General features: G+C 40.3%; 1 long non-coding RNA gene across 2 annotated transcripts; it reads right to left on the bottom strand.

Moving 5' to 3' along the window:
- Positions 1-4,390: 4,390 nt before the first annotated feature.
- Positions 4,391-12,305, bottom strand: LOC121921584. Of its 2 annotated transcripts, none has more exons than XR_006101983.1 (3): positions 12,120-12,305; positions 9,531-9,722; positions 4,391-7,072 (listed from the first exon to the last, which is right to left on the bottom strand). It is a non-coding gene; the product is annotated as an uncharacterized LOC121921584 (long non-coding RNA). The 2 variants fall into 2 exon arrangements; XR_006101982.1 differs by lacking the exon at positions 12,120-12,305 and adding an exon at positions 11,049-11,187.
- Positions 12,306-13,473: the final 1,168 nt, after the last annotated feature.

Below are 13,473 nucleotides of genomic sequence, written 5' to 3'. Positions count from 1 at the left end.
CAAGAAATATAATGGAAGATGAAATCGATGCTTAAAATCAATCCCGTCTTCCACTCACTCTGTTAGCCCAAAAAACCCGAGAATCACCCCAACCATACCACAGACTCTTACCCTGCTCCTTTGTAATGCCAGGTCGGTAAAGAACAAATCTCATATAATCTATGATTTGTTGGTGGAAGAGAAGGCTGACCTGGCTTGTTTTACAGAAACCTGGCTGGAAGAGGACAGTAGTGTGACCTGGGTTAAAGCCTTCCCAGCTGGGTATGCTGTTAAGGGGCAGGTCAGGGAAAGTGGGCGAGGGGAAGGAGTGGCCTTGGTCCATAAAAGTACCATCACTTTGACCAGGAAACCGGTCCGGAAAACAGAACACATCAAGTGCATTTACCTGATCCTGAAGGCTAGGGACAGTCTGGGGATTCAGTTAGTATACCGTCCACATCATTGCCTAACAGACTCCCTGGCTGAGCTGACAGAGCTGGTCTCAGAGCTGGTGCTGGAGTCCCCCAGGCTCCTGGCTCTGGGGGACCTCATCATCCCCTTCAAGGCGAGTTTATCAGATCTGACAGGTGCAGCTCAGGAGTTCATGGATTCCATGACAGCCATGGGCCTGTCCCAATTAGTCTCGGGTCCAACACACTGTGCTGGTAACACACTCAATGTGGTCTTCAGTACAGACCTGGAACATCTGTGGGCAGAGGTAACTTATACCTCTGCCCTGTCATGGACGGATCATTTTCTGAAGGCCACTATCCAGACCCCTCTTGAGGGTGGAGGACCTATTAGAATGGCCTGCCCTCAAAGACAGATGAAACCCAAAAGGTTCCAGGAAACCCTAGAGGGTTTTATGGATGGGAATGATGGCGATTCTGTCGAAGCCCTGGTTGATACCTGGAATACCATCTTACTAGGGCCATAGACACTATCGCTCCCAAGTGTCCTTTCCAGCCCACTTCAAATAAAAAGCCATGGTACACGGAAGATCTTCAAAAAATGAAGCGGCTTGTGCAATGACTAGATCACTGCTGACAGAAACAGCAGCGTTTATCTGACAAGACACTCCATGAGAAACTATTATACTCTTATGGAGTGGCAATAGATGCAGCAAAGAATTCCTTCTATGCTGCATGTATTGCGTCTGCAGAGTCATGTCCAGCAGAGCTGTTCAGGGTGGTTAAAGAGTTAACCCAGCTGCCTCTCACCCTGAACCCTTTACAGACACCAACCAACATCTGCTGTGATGATTTTAACTACTTCTTCGCAGATAAAATCTCTCGGATAAGGGCTGATCTTGATGACGGCATTATAACAGAAACAAGAGAAGTATCCAGTGACTCCGCGGACCCCATTAAACTGGATCACTTTGAGTTTGTAAATACTGATGAAGTGGAAAAGCTCCTTGGAAGTGTAAGGAAGACGACGTGCTCCCTCGATCCTTGCCCATCATGGCTGACCGTTCAGGGAGGGGATGCAATAAAAATATCATTACAACTTACAATAAATGCATCCTTTTGGGAGGGAACATTTCCATCTAATTTGAAACAAGCGATAGTGAAACTGCTTTTAAAGAAACCCTCCCTGGACCTCTTGATTAGATAGAACTACAGACTGGTCTCCCCTTTACCATTCTTGGCAAAGTGATCAAGAGGGCAGTCGCCTTCCAACTCCAAACTGTCTTGGATAAAACCGATTATCTGGACCCATTTCAAACTGGCTTCAGGGCGGGATACGGAGTTGAGACTGCCATGGTCGCCTTAGTCAATGATCTCCGTCTGAGCATCGACAGGGGAAGTGTGACCCTGTCAGTGCTCTTGGACATCTCAGTGGCTTTCAGTACCATTGACCATGGTATCCTTCTGGAACGCCTGAGGGAGCTAGGTATCGGAGGCACAGCACTCCAGTGGTTCCGGTCCTACCTCTCAGGCAGATTCAAGATGATGATGCTGGGCGGCAGCTGTTCTTCTAAAAGAGAGCTGACATCTGGCTTCCCTCAGGACGCCATTCTATCCCCCATGCTGTTTAACATTTACATGAAGCTGCTGGGTGAGATCATCCAGAGACATGGGGCGCAGTGTTAACAGTACGCTGATGACACCCAGATTTATCTCTCCATGTCTCTGACTGTTACAGTGACTAAGGGAGGCATCTCTCCTCTGGATGCCTGCTTGGGTTCAGTAATGTGCTGGATGAGGGAAAACAAACTCAAGCTGAATCCAGAGAAAACGGAGATACTCGTGATAATTAATAATTTGTTTTATTTATATACCGCTATTCCAAAGATCATAGCGGTGAACAGCAAGTAAGCTAATTAGCAAGTAAGCTAATTTGCCCCCAACAGTCTGGGTACTCATTTTAGCGACCTCGGAAGGATGCAAGCCTGAGTCGAGCTTGGGCCCTTTTGCTGGTCTTGAACTTGCAACCTTGTGGTTTTGAATGAATGGCTGCAGTACAGGCATTTAACCACTGCGCCACCAGGGCTCCTGGTGATAGGTACCCCAAGTCCAGGGATGGAGATTTGTCAACTAGTCCTGGATGGGGTCACACTTCCCCTAAAGAACGAAGTTCACAATTTAGGAGTACTCCTAGACTCATCTCTACAGGTATCATCTCAAGTGGATGCGATGGCCAGGAGTGCTTGGTACCAGCTTCGGCTGATATGCCAACTGTGTCCCTACCTGGGCCAAAAGGACCTTGAAACAGTGGTACATGCCCTGGTAATCTCTCCACTTGATTTCTGTAATGCACTTTACATGAGGCTACCTTTGTACCAAGTTTGGAAGCTTCAACTAGTTCAAAATGCAGCAGCTAGACTGGTCACTGGAACATGTAGGTGTGACCACACAACACCGGTTCTAAAATCCCTGCATTGGCTGCCAATTAGCTTCCAGGTGCAATACAAAGTGTTGGTTATTACCTTTAAAACCCTACATGGCTTGGGCCCAAGTTTCTTGAGGGAACACCTCTTCCTACACAATCCGCCCCGCACTCTCAGAACATCTGGAAAGAATCTATTAGAATACTCAAAGACCATATTAACAAGAACTTCCCACAGAGCGTATCCAGCCATAGCCCCTAAATTATGTAACAGCTTGCCAGAAGAGATCCGTCTTATTACCACCTTAGATGCCTTTAAGAAGGTACTAAAGAGGGATCTCTTCCAGCAGGCCTATCCACCTGATCTTCTATGAAGAACCTAAGGAAAATCCTAGTTTTGGCTGTAATACTGCAAGTTAGATGATGTTTTTATCATCCTGAATTGTATTTTTAAGCGATGGTATTTTATTGCAATCTAGATGTTATTGTGGTTTTATGCTTGTAATCCTGCTTCGATCCATTGGGAGAGGGGGGAAATAGAAATAATTTTATTTATTATTATTATTATTATTATTATTATTATTAATTTACTCCAGGAGTGGCTGATTTACAGCTAACTAGATGTTATTTTGTCTAGACTCATGGAAGCTACAATCCAAAAACTATTGAAGGGGTGCACTTTGTCCAACTACACCTTACAATGTACATGTTTATATGCTATAAATCTGGATGAACAATCGGGATAAAGGTTTGTAATCCAAGATAGAAGAATAATTGATAGTGTTCTATGTGTATCTTTTTGTGTTTACTATTACTGCTGTAATCCAGTAAAATATAAAACTTAGAAGTCAAATAGCAAATATTTCTGTGTGATAGGGAGATCATAACTACAGAGAGGCCCTCAGTATTCACCTGGGAGAGAGATAAATGACCCAGAGTTACGTCTTTCTACTGCAGGGACTGGAATTATATTCCCTGGCAAATGCTGATGGACAGCAGCTCCCATCCTTCCTCGCCATTGGTTATGATGGTTAGGGGCTCCTGGGAGTTGTAATCCAGCAACACCTGAGGGGCTGCATGATTCCCATCCCTCTTTTGATAACTGTAATGCAGTCTTTTTAAACACAAGGAACATGCTTCCTAGTGACCAAAATGGATCTAGACAGTTGATCTCAATACTTTTATTTTGATATTAAAATGTGTAAACCTATAGCATGTTTCTTGCTGCCCTAATAGCAATGGCATTGTAAAATAGGAAAGGTCTTCAAGGTGGGTTACCAGGAGCAGTGGCGTCACTAGTGATGTCACCCTATGGTGTAGTAAGTGATGGTGTCACTCTTCACATACAATACAGAATCCTTAGGAATGTTTTTTGCACTACTATAAGTCATAAATCATAATTTTCATATATTGCAATATGTAATGACAACAGTTGTGACATAAACCATTAGCAAAATTAAAATTAGAACTTTACATTACAATATCATAAACACAGCCTAAAGGTACACACACACACACACACACACACACACACACACAGTTTCATGTGGAAGTGAAAATTTGGTAAAATGATGTTTTTAAAGAATGTTTTTTAAAAAAACCATATTTTAAAATTAAAATTTAAAAGTTACAATGTAATGTTTTAAAACAACTTGAGGGCTCCCCTTGCTACCCACTTACCCCATCTCTTCTACTGAGCTCCATTGTTTTAAAGGGATGCAGGCGAACAGCACAGCCCATTTCTGCCAAAAGACAGATGTTTAGGGACCAGCGGTGTCACCTGATATGGCCCACACCCTAATGATGCCCCTGACCAGGGATTCATTTTTTCTTTGTAGCAGGATTCTTTTGCCTTTCACAGCTACGTGGCAGCCAGAATTCAGCAGATAAAGATTTTTCTATCATTTTACCTTCATACTGGGAAAAGCTTAATCTAAGGAGTTTCAGGACCATACATATAAATAAATTATATACAATTTCATTCAAACCCCCCGCAACAAAACAGTTATCTAAAAAGTATGCAAGGATTGCAATTTTCATACTATCCAAGAATGGTGCTCCACAATTTCTTAGATAACACATTTCAGCTGATGCTTTTGTTCCTGTGTGTATGAGCCCTGTGTAAGTTTCTAGTTTTTGGATAGAAGAAAGTGAGATTGATTCACACCCTGGATTGTGGCAGATACATTTACTTCTTACATATGTAATATCAAGGTCCTATCCAATTTCACTGTGGAAAAACTGATTAACTGTAATACGTGGTCCCACTCTAGTATCTGTGATACTAGTATCTAACAGATGAAGGAGAAATGTTCTCTATCCATGTCTATGTTCTAAACTAGGAGTAGGGGAAAGATGTAGATGCATATTTGTTTGGGGTGAGTGCCACATTTTCTTAGAGAGCTTCCTAGTATGTGTGCTGGCATAGGTTTGGGACATCCCTTTTCTCTCTATCACTCCCTGCCCCTCCTCACCTACTGGACTGCCAAAGGAGAAAATCTGAATCACCAGTGTCTGAACAGAAAGGAGAGATGCCTCACCTTAATTAGACTGAGGCCACAGGTTTCCCACTCCTATAACAAAAGCCTTGGGATCTTTAAATAGTAGGTCATTAGTAAAGTGCTGGAAACAATTAGCAATAGCCTTTGATAGAAAATATGCAAAAATTATCTATGGTAGTCTGTTTCAGCATAAAAGGGCATAAAGTAATCAAATAAGTGGCATTATTTAGATTAACTCATTTATTCCATCTTAAGCTTCTGTGGGCTTCAGTCCAGTTCATCTGATGCATTTGATCAAATGGGCTGAAGTCCATCAAAGCTTATGCTAGAATAAACCAGTTAGACTTGGAAGTGCTAATGAATCCTTATTCCTTTGACAGAAAGAAGGCATCAGAGAGAGGGTTGCTCATGAGCTGCCATTACTGAACATCCAGATCAAGAAAATTGGGGGGGGGGGTGTCAGACATGGAAATTTTGAATAGGATACAAATCCATTTCCTAGTGGTCTTCTCTTTTTCCTCCACTAAGATGTTGTACTGGTACGTACAAGGGGGAATTCCCTTGCTTACAAATTTATTAACTGCCATTATTTAATAACAAGAAATTAAACTAAAAGGGGATCCATACATTAATTCCACTGACTTAGAAGACTACTCTTTCATTGTTTGCTAATTAGTCTCCAAATAGTGTGAACTGCTTACTGATATGTATGGAGGTAGATTAAGTCAATGAATTTCTGCTGCAGAGGCAGAACTTGCCTTTAGCACTGTTGCCTTTACTCATCAATATACTAAACATTATTATCCATGCAGAATCTACCAAAATCACAAGATTGTTGAAATAGGCTGTTCTGGACCATTATATTTATTTTAGCCATGAGGAAATTGTTATGTCATCATTGAAGAAGTTATTGTTGTTTTGTGCCTTCAAGTCATTTCCGACTCATGGCAACCCAAGACGAACATATCATGGAGTTTTCTTGACAAGATTTGTTCAGAGGTTTGCCTTTGCATGTGACTTGCCCAAGGCCACCCAGTGGATTTCATGGCACTACTACACCATGCAATAGTCCTACTACTGTATTACCATAGCTATATGTGGTACAGTTGTAGGATTTTACTGTATTGTTGGGAGTTGTCATGAGCTCTGATTAGGAGGAAGAAAGGAACATAAAGAAAATTTACCAGTACACATAAAATCGCTTCCAAATTGATACAACTCCTTTCCTGACTAAGCTCATGGGTATGTTTCATGTTATTATATTTCTTACTTTACTTGGGCCCTCTGAATGGAATACTCCACTCATTCTTGCTGTTGCTTATACATTTATAGTCTAAACCAGAGCAGTAATACCACAAATGCAATTCAGCTGCTATCCTCTTCAGTGCTTGCCTAGGCATACTTCTGGTCCATCCCATTTTCTCTTGTTTTTCTGAACTTCTGTTTCTTCTATATAGAGCCCTTGTTTTCTCCTTCTCTCCTGGGCTTCCTGAATCTTATCATGTGCTTCAATTACATTGGAGTAGCTGACCAATTGCTGCCAGAGGCTTCAACTGGCATCATAAAAATCCCTTCATGCATAAGAATGATAGATAAACGATGCAATATTACTTCATGCGAAGTCATCTTCTCTGATTTTGTGGATACCAGTGATACAAACATTTGTTCCAAGAAATTCAAATGGGCTTGTTTAAAATTCCATTATATAAACATGTACATCATTAAAATAACATATAGATTTGTTTGGATTTTTTTAAATCCTGCAGGAAATGGAAGACAGTGACATGTTAGTAGATGCAAGGCAAAGAGACGCTGCTCTGTGTATAAATAGCAGCAAAAGATCATGCAAAATACTACTAGTATGAATATGCAGAGTTCAGCAATCCCATGATATAGTATGACATGAGATGATAATAAAGCAACATTTAAAACAAGAAATAATTGTTTGCTTATACACATGTTGGTTGTTACCTATAAAGCCCTAAATGGCTTGGGCCCAGGGTACTTAGAGGACCGCCTCTCTCCGTACAATCCGCCCCGCACACTCAGATCAACCAGGCAGCAATTGCTAAGGGTTCCAGAGGCCAGACTCATTGCTACTACTAGGAGGGCCTTTTCCATCTCGGCCCCCAGCCTCTGGAACGCACTGCCCTTTGAGCTCCGCTCGGCCGCCTCCCTTACCCAGTTTAGGAAGGGGTTAAAAACATTCCTATTTGAGCAAGCTTACCCCTGACTCCCTGACCCCTGAAGTATTCTCTCCTCGCCCAATTCATCAGCATGTCAGCTGGCATGAATTGGGGTTTTTATTGTTTTTTATTGTATAAGGTTTTTAATGTTATGTTTTTGTGATTTTATACTGTTTATATTGACATATTGTTATATTGTTATTGTTATGCGGTATGTTGGAAACCGCCTTGGTCTTAGAAAGGCGGTATACAAATAAAATTTTACTTACTTACTTACTTACTTACTTACACATTAGTCTAAACCAGAGCAGTAATACCACAGATGTTGTTGGACTCCAACTCCCAGCATTCTTCACTAGATTGTGTTAGCTAGGGCTGCTAGGACTTGTAGTCCAACAACATCTGGAAGGCCACATGATCCCCACTCCTGATCTAGAGCCTGCACTCACTCCATGATCACTCCCATATATTACAAATAATGAGAATATGAGAGAATATTTGGGGTTTTGATCTGGGCATCCTGTAGGAATCCATTGTTTGGGTTCTTTGGAAAACTGAATTGATGGCATATTTTTCCACAGGACACTGTCCCATCCCAATATAAACATGTCTTGCATTTCAAGTTTAGTACTCCTTCATTCTTTTAAGAGGCATTATTGAAGTTGTTCAACTTGGCATTTGTCATGCTTTGAGATGCTTGTTGAAATAAATGACAGACCTCAAGCACATTTATTTTAATGGTTCTCCTCTACATTCATGGCACACATTGACTACTGTATAACCCCCTATATTATAGTGACTATAATAAAGATTCTGGAAAGAACTGAGCAGTGCTAAATGTAATTTTATCTGGAACTGAGACTTCCATTATTATTTTGATCTGAAAACTTCCTTTTCTGAAGCTGGTCTCTTTCACTGATTGCAAGAGAGTGCAGTCTTGGTAAACAGGAAACGAATTATAGAATTTCTCAATTCCTTTTCCATTATGAGTTTTTAAAAAACAGTTGTTTAAAAAAACCAGTTGACTTTGCAAAATGTCCTTTTCAAAAACCAAGAAGTTAAGTTTTCCCCTTGCTATTTTGTTTCTGAACAGCTAACTATATTTTTGGGAATTTTCAGGGCACTTTGTTCTGTTATCCCTATGCTTCAAATTCAGTGCACAGACAAGGAGAGAGGCATGCAGAGAACAAGGTAAAATCCATGCATAACAATAAGCACATAGCTGATATAAATATCAATAGCATGGTACTTCCTTGGTCAGAGTAATCCTCCAAGAACTTAAAGGAGCCATATTTTCCTCCTCCTGTCTGACCAGCACAGGTGTTTGGTTTTGTGTACTTGCACTGTTTCAGACTATAAGGCATGGGGCCTGTGCCCACCTCTCATGTCTCTGTCCAGACCTCTTCACCGGCTCAAGTAACAGGAATCTGAAGGTCATGTTGCTTATGGGGCTGATGCTGGAAATGGAGCCTAGAGAAAGATACAGGAGGTGTTTCCAGACATCTTGCTTTTGAACCCTGGCCCCTCGCTTGTGTGCTAAGGGGAAAGGGGAGGGGGACTTTTGCTATGCTATCTTGTTTTTGTATGTATCTCTTTTTCTAGAAATTAAGTACCGTACTGTCTAGATAGCCAATACGTTCTTTTAAAAATAGTTAATGTTTACCCAGCTCTTCATCCAAAAAGGACTCCTACAGCAGTTTACCAATCTCTCTCTCTTTCTCGCTCTCTCTCTCTCTTTGTAATTAGAGAGAGTGCAGCCTCAGGGGAAGACAATGGCAAACCCCCTCTGAACAAAATTTGCCAAGAAAACCCCATGATAGGGTCACCTTATGGTTGTCATAAACCAGAAATGACTTGAGAGGCACACAACAACAACAACAAGAAAACCAATGCTGGATTATAATCTAAAAAAATGTGAAATACAAGGAAGGGGAATTAGGGAAAGATGTAAAATATAAGGAAGGGGAATTAGAAGGTATGAAGAAAAACTCTAGTGGTTGCAGTTGATTCAGTTGCCCAGAATATACTGTACCTATTCAGGTTCCAGTTGTACTCAGATTTATACTGAGTTTGTTCTTCTAGGCTGGAATAATTATTTTCATCTCTATTGCACTTCTCTTCCTACTCTTTTCCTTCTTGTTTCTTTCTCTACTTCAAATTATATCTACTGCTTCTTCCACCCTCACAGGACAAGTTGGTTCAGAAGTCCATCTCCATTTGAAATCTAAAATTATGTAAAAACAATTAAGATATCAGTTTGAATAATAAGTAGTGTACTTCTCAGCAGATGCTGAAACATTCACTTTCTTGACTATAGATCCCCAGATCCCTGATTATTCACTGTGTTGACGGGGAGATTAAGGGAGCTGTAGTGTCTGAAATTAGTGTCTGAAAACCACCATGCACAGATTTCAGCTGTAAACTCAACAGCTAGGGCAGTCTTGCAGAAGAATAATTCTTTAGGCTATTTTGAGCATTGTTATTTGTAGAGCTCAGTTGCTACTGAATTTCTTGAGATACTTTTGTGTTTGGTGATTTAATTATTGGCTGCAGCCAATGCTCCATTTACAATCCACACAGGATAAACATCTATATAAAACCGAGCTCCCTTTGCTGTGCTTAATCTCCAGAATACCTTGTATTTTCTCAGAGCAAGAAGATTCTTTTTTAAATCTATGTGGTACATTTTTAAAAAAAAGATAATGCAAACCAGAGATATTTTTAAAGCCGGTATAAAAGGGGGTTATTTTTTTATACCTCAGATGTGTTATTGAATATTAAGAGATCAAATGCCTTTGACAAGTCAAAAGATATTTGGTTGAAACAATGCCGAGTAATTATGGAGTCAGGGTGTTGTCAGGCTTAATTAATTTGTTTATGCTAAGATCTCAAAGTATTTGAAAGATCCTTGAAAAAGTGGAGGTAATAAACTCAGTATCCACATTCAAAGATATAGCCATGTTAGAATGTAGAGTATGTAGAGAGATCTTGTAGCAACTCTGAGACTAACTGAGAAAGAAAGAAGTTGCCGCAAGAGTTTTCATAGACTAAAGTCTACTTCCTCAAATGCATTTGAGGAAGTAGACTTTAGTCTACAAAAGCTCATGTTGCCGACTTCTTTCTTTTAGTCTCAGAGTTGCTACAAGATCTCTCTACATACTCAGTATTTACATTCACAGGGAAATAAGCAGAACTGGCCTACCACAGCATGTCATTAAGTAAAACAATTGTTTAGTTAATGTTGAAAAGGCACTTATGCAGCAACTCATAACTATAATAATAATAATAATAATAATAATAATAATAAATCTTTTATTTATATCCCGCCTACTCTGATTAGTAGTCCGATTATTAAACCTTTAGATGTGAATTGAATGTACGAACAGCTTTGGATCGTGAACCAAAGCATGGCTGGTGATCTATCCTTAAGTTTCCTGAGACATCAAGTACAGTACATGAAATAGCCATTCAACATTGGTCTTTGTGATTGGCAGGTAGTATGAAGCTTCTTAGATGGCTTCTGAATTTGGCATAACGAAAAGGAGCCTACCTTTCTATATAAACCAGGTACAGTATTTCATGATCTCTGAATCCAGCTACAATGGGCCCTTGGTATCTACTGTGGTTTAGTTCCAGGACCCCTGTCGATACCAAAATTGTTGTGTTCTCAAATCCCATTCAGTACAATGGCATTGTACAATGGTGTCCCTTATAATAAAATGGTAAAATCAAAATTAACTTTTTGAAATTTTTAAAAATATTATCAAACCGTGGATGGTTGAATGTGTAAATAAAGAATCTGTGGATACAGAGGACCAGCTGTACTTCACAATTCCTTTCAAAAGGTTCCTTTCCCTTCTGCCCTTCAAAAAAACTGCATCAGATTTATCAGAAGCCCATTTACACCATACAATTATAGCATTATGATTCCACTTTAACTGCCATGGTAACATATGGAATCCTGAGATTTGTAGTTTGATGAGGCACTAGAACTCTCTATAACTCCAAATCTCAGGATTCCATAAGGATGTTGACATGACAGTTAAAATGAAATCACTTTGCTACAATTTTATAGCGTGACAGAACTGAAGCTGTGTGTACAAGTATATAGGTACTTGAGTGGAAAGTTCTGCACTTAGTAGTGGGCAGTGCTTAAAGAGTTCACACAATTTTGTAAAGAAAAAAAAGTGTGCACTACAGAAACAAATGCATGTGAAGACAGGATCAAAAATGACATAAAACATTATAGGTACTGAACCAGAGCTGGACACCTGCTCAGTGCATCCATTGGGAAAGAGTGCTTTCGAAAGTGAAGAACACAAATGCTTTGAAATAGTTGGAAAATATTTAGAGTCATTAATAAAGAGGGTAACATATTACTATAGTGATGGGCCAGAATAATCGTAAAGGTGTTGCTATAGCAACCATCTGAAATTTACTTAGGTTGGTCATAAGGAGATTCTTACAAAACTCACAAATACTGGAATGTCATGAGAAAATGTCCAGCCAAGAAAAGGGCAGAATATGTGTTAGTGATTTGGCTAAGGCCTGACTGACGTTCCAAGATCAGCAAGCAACATCAGCAAAAACAGACAAGGAATGTAATGAGAAATACACTTACTGCTTTTGTAGCACATGAATCCTATGAGGAATGATTTAAGGAACTGGGTACATTTAACTGGAAGAAGAGATGATAAAGCAGAGGTTTTTAAACAGAGGCTGGATGGCCAACTGTTGGATTCAGGAGTGCTTTGATTGTGAGTTCCTGCATGGCCAGGTTCAACTGGTGGCCCTTGTGGTCTCTTCCAGCTCTAGGATTCTGTAATTCTAAGTGTCATGATAACCATCTTCAAATAAAGGGTGTTATGTAGATGTTGAAGAAATGTTGGTTCACACTGGAAGACAGGGCCCAAACTGACGGGTTCAAATTACGTACAAGAAAAAACAAATTAGACTGTGAAGACCTGGCAGAAAATTCCTCATATGCACCAGACAACAGGGCCAAACAGACAGGCCAAAATAAAGCTGTTTCATGTCACTTGGAGGTATGCTGTTTAAATGATGCATGCGTCCTAAGAGGCCAGAAGCTGCGCCAAAGCCATGCACCAGTCCTAAGAACTGGAGCACAGCTTTGGCACAGCTTCTGGCCTCTTAGGATGCATGCATCATTTAAACAGCATACCTCCAAAGTGACACGAAACAGCTTTATTTTGGCCTGTCTGTTTGGGCCCAACCTTAGAATATGATGGACTCTCCTTCAGTAGACATTTTAAAGCAAAGACTAGAGGGTGATTTGTCAGGGATGATATAGCAATGGGATGTATTTTACTAGGGAGTTTATCAGACAAGGGAAATTGGAAGTATAATCCTATGGCAATCTGAATGCAATCAAGAGGTTTCACGTTATTGCATGATAGACTACCACACGCAATTTCAGGCAATGACAAGCTATTTTCGGGCAATGGGAAGTCAGTTCGAACACAATTCCAATTCACGTAAATTCGCTGAATTAGCGAATTCACATGAATGCATTCTGGCCCCCCTTTCTTTTAATTCGAAATTAAGAGAAATTCCTCCCGTGTGATAAACTCCTAAGAGAGACTTCATCATATAAGGCAGTAAACTGGAATTAAAGCAAGGTATTAGCATATTTGGCCAGTATGTATCACACAGTGTCTATTCAATGGCTGTTTTGCATTTCCTTTGTTTCTGTAGAGCTACCATTTCACTGATAGGAAAAACTTGCCAGTAGATGCCTAATATCATTCCATTAGTCCCTTAGTGTGATAGGTCCCTTCCAAGGCAGAAACTATTGATGGCAGCCATGTGGCATAAGAAGGTGAGACCCTCTCCTCTGCCCTCTCCCTGCCTCCACTATTCCCAAGCTGGCCATTTTATTCCATGCCTTTTGGTTTTTATATTGTTATTTTTGCTGTGATTGCAAAATTAGAACAAAAATTTAAAAACCCAATAGG

Source organism: Sceloporus undulatus, chromosome 2 (assembly GCF_019175285.1).
Source record: "Sceloporus undulatus isolate JIND9_A2432 ecotype Alabama chromosome 2, SceUnd_v1.1, whole genome shotgun sequence".
Classification (NCBI taxonomy): Eukaryota; Metazoa; Chordata; class Lepidosauria; order Squamata; family Phrynosomatidae; genus Sceloporus; species Sceloporus undulatus.
Note: the sequence above shows the minus strand (reverse complement) of the source record. Positions and strands in the feature narration are given on the sequence as shown.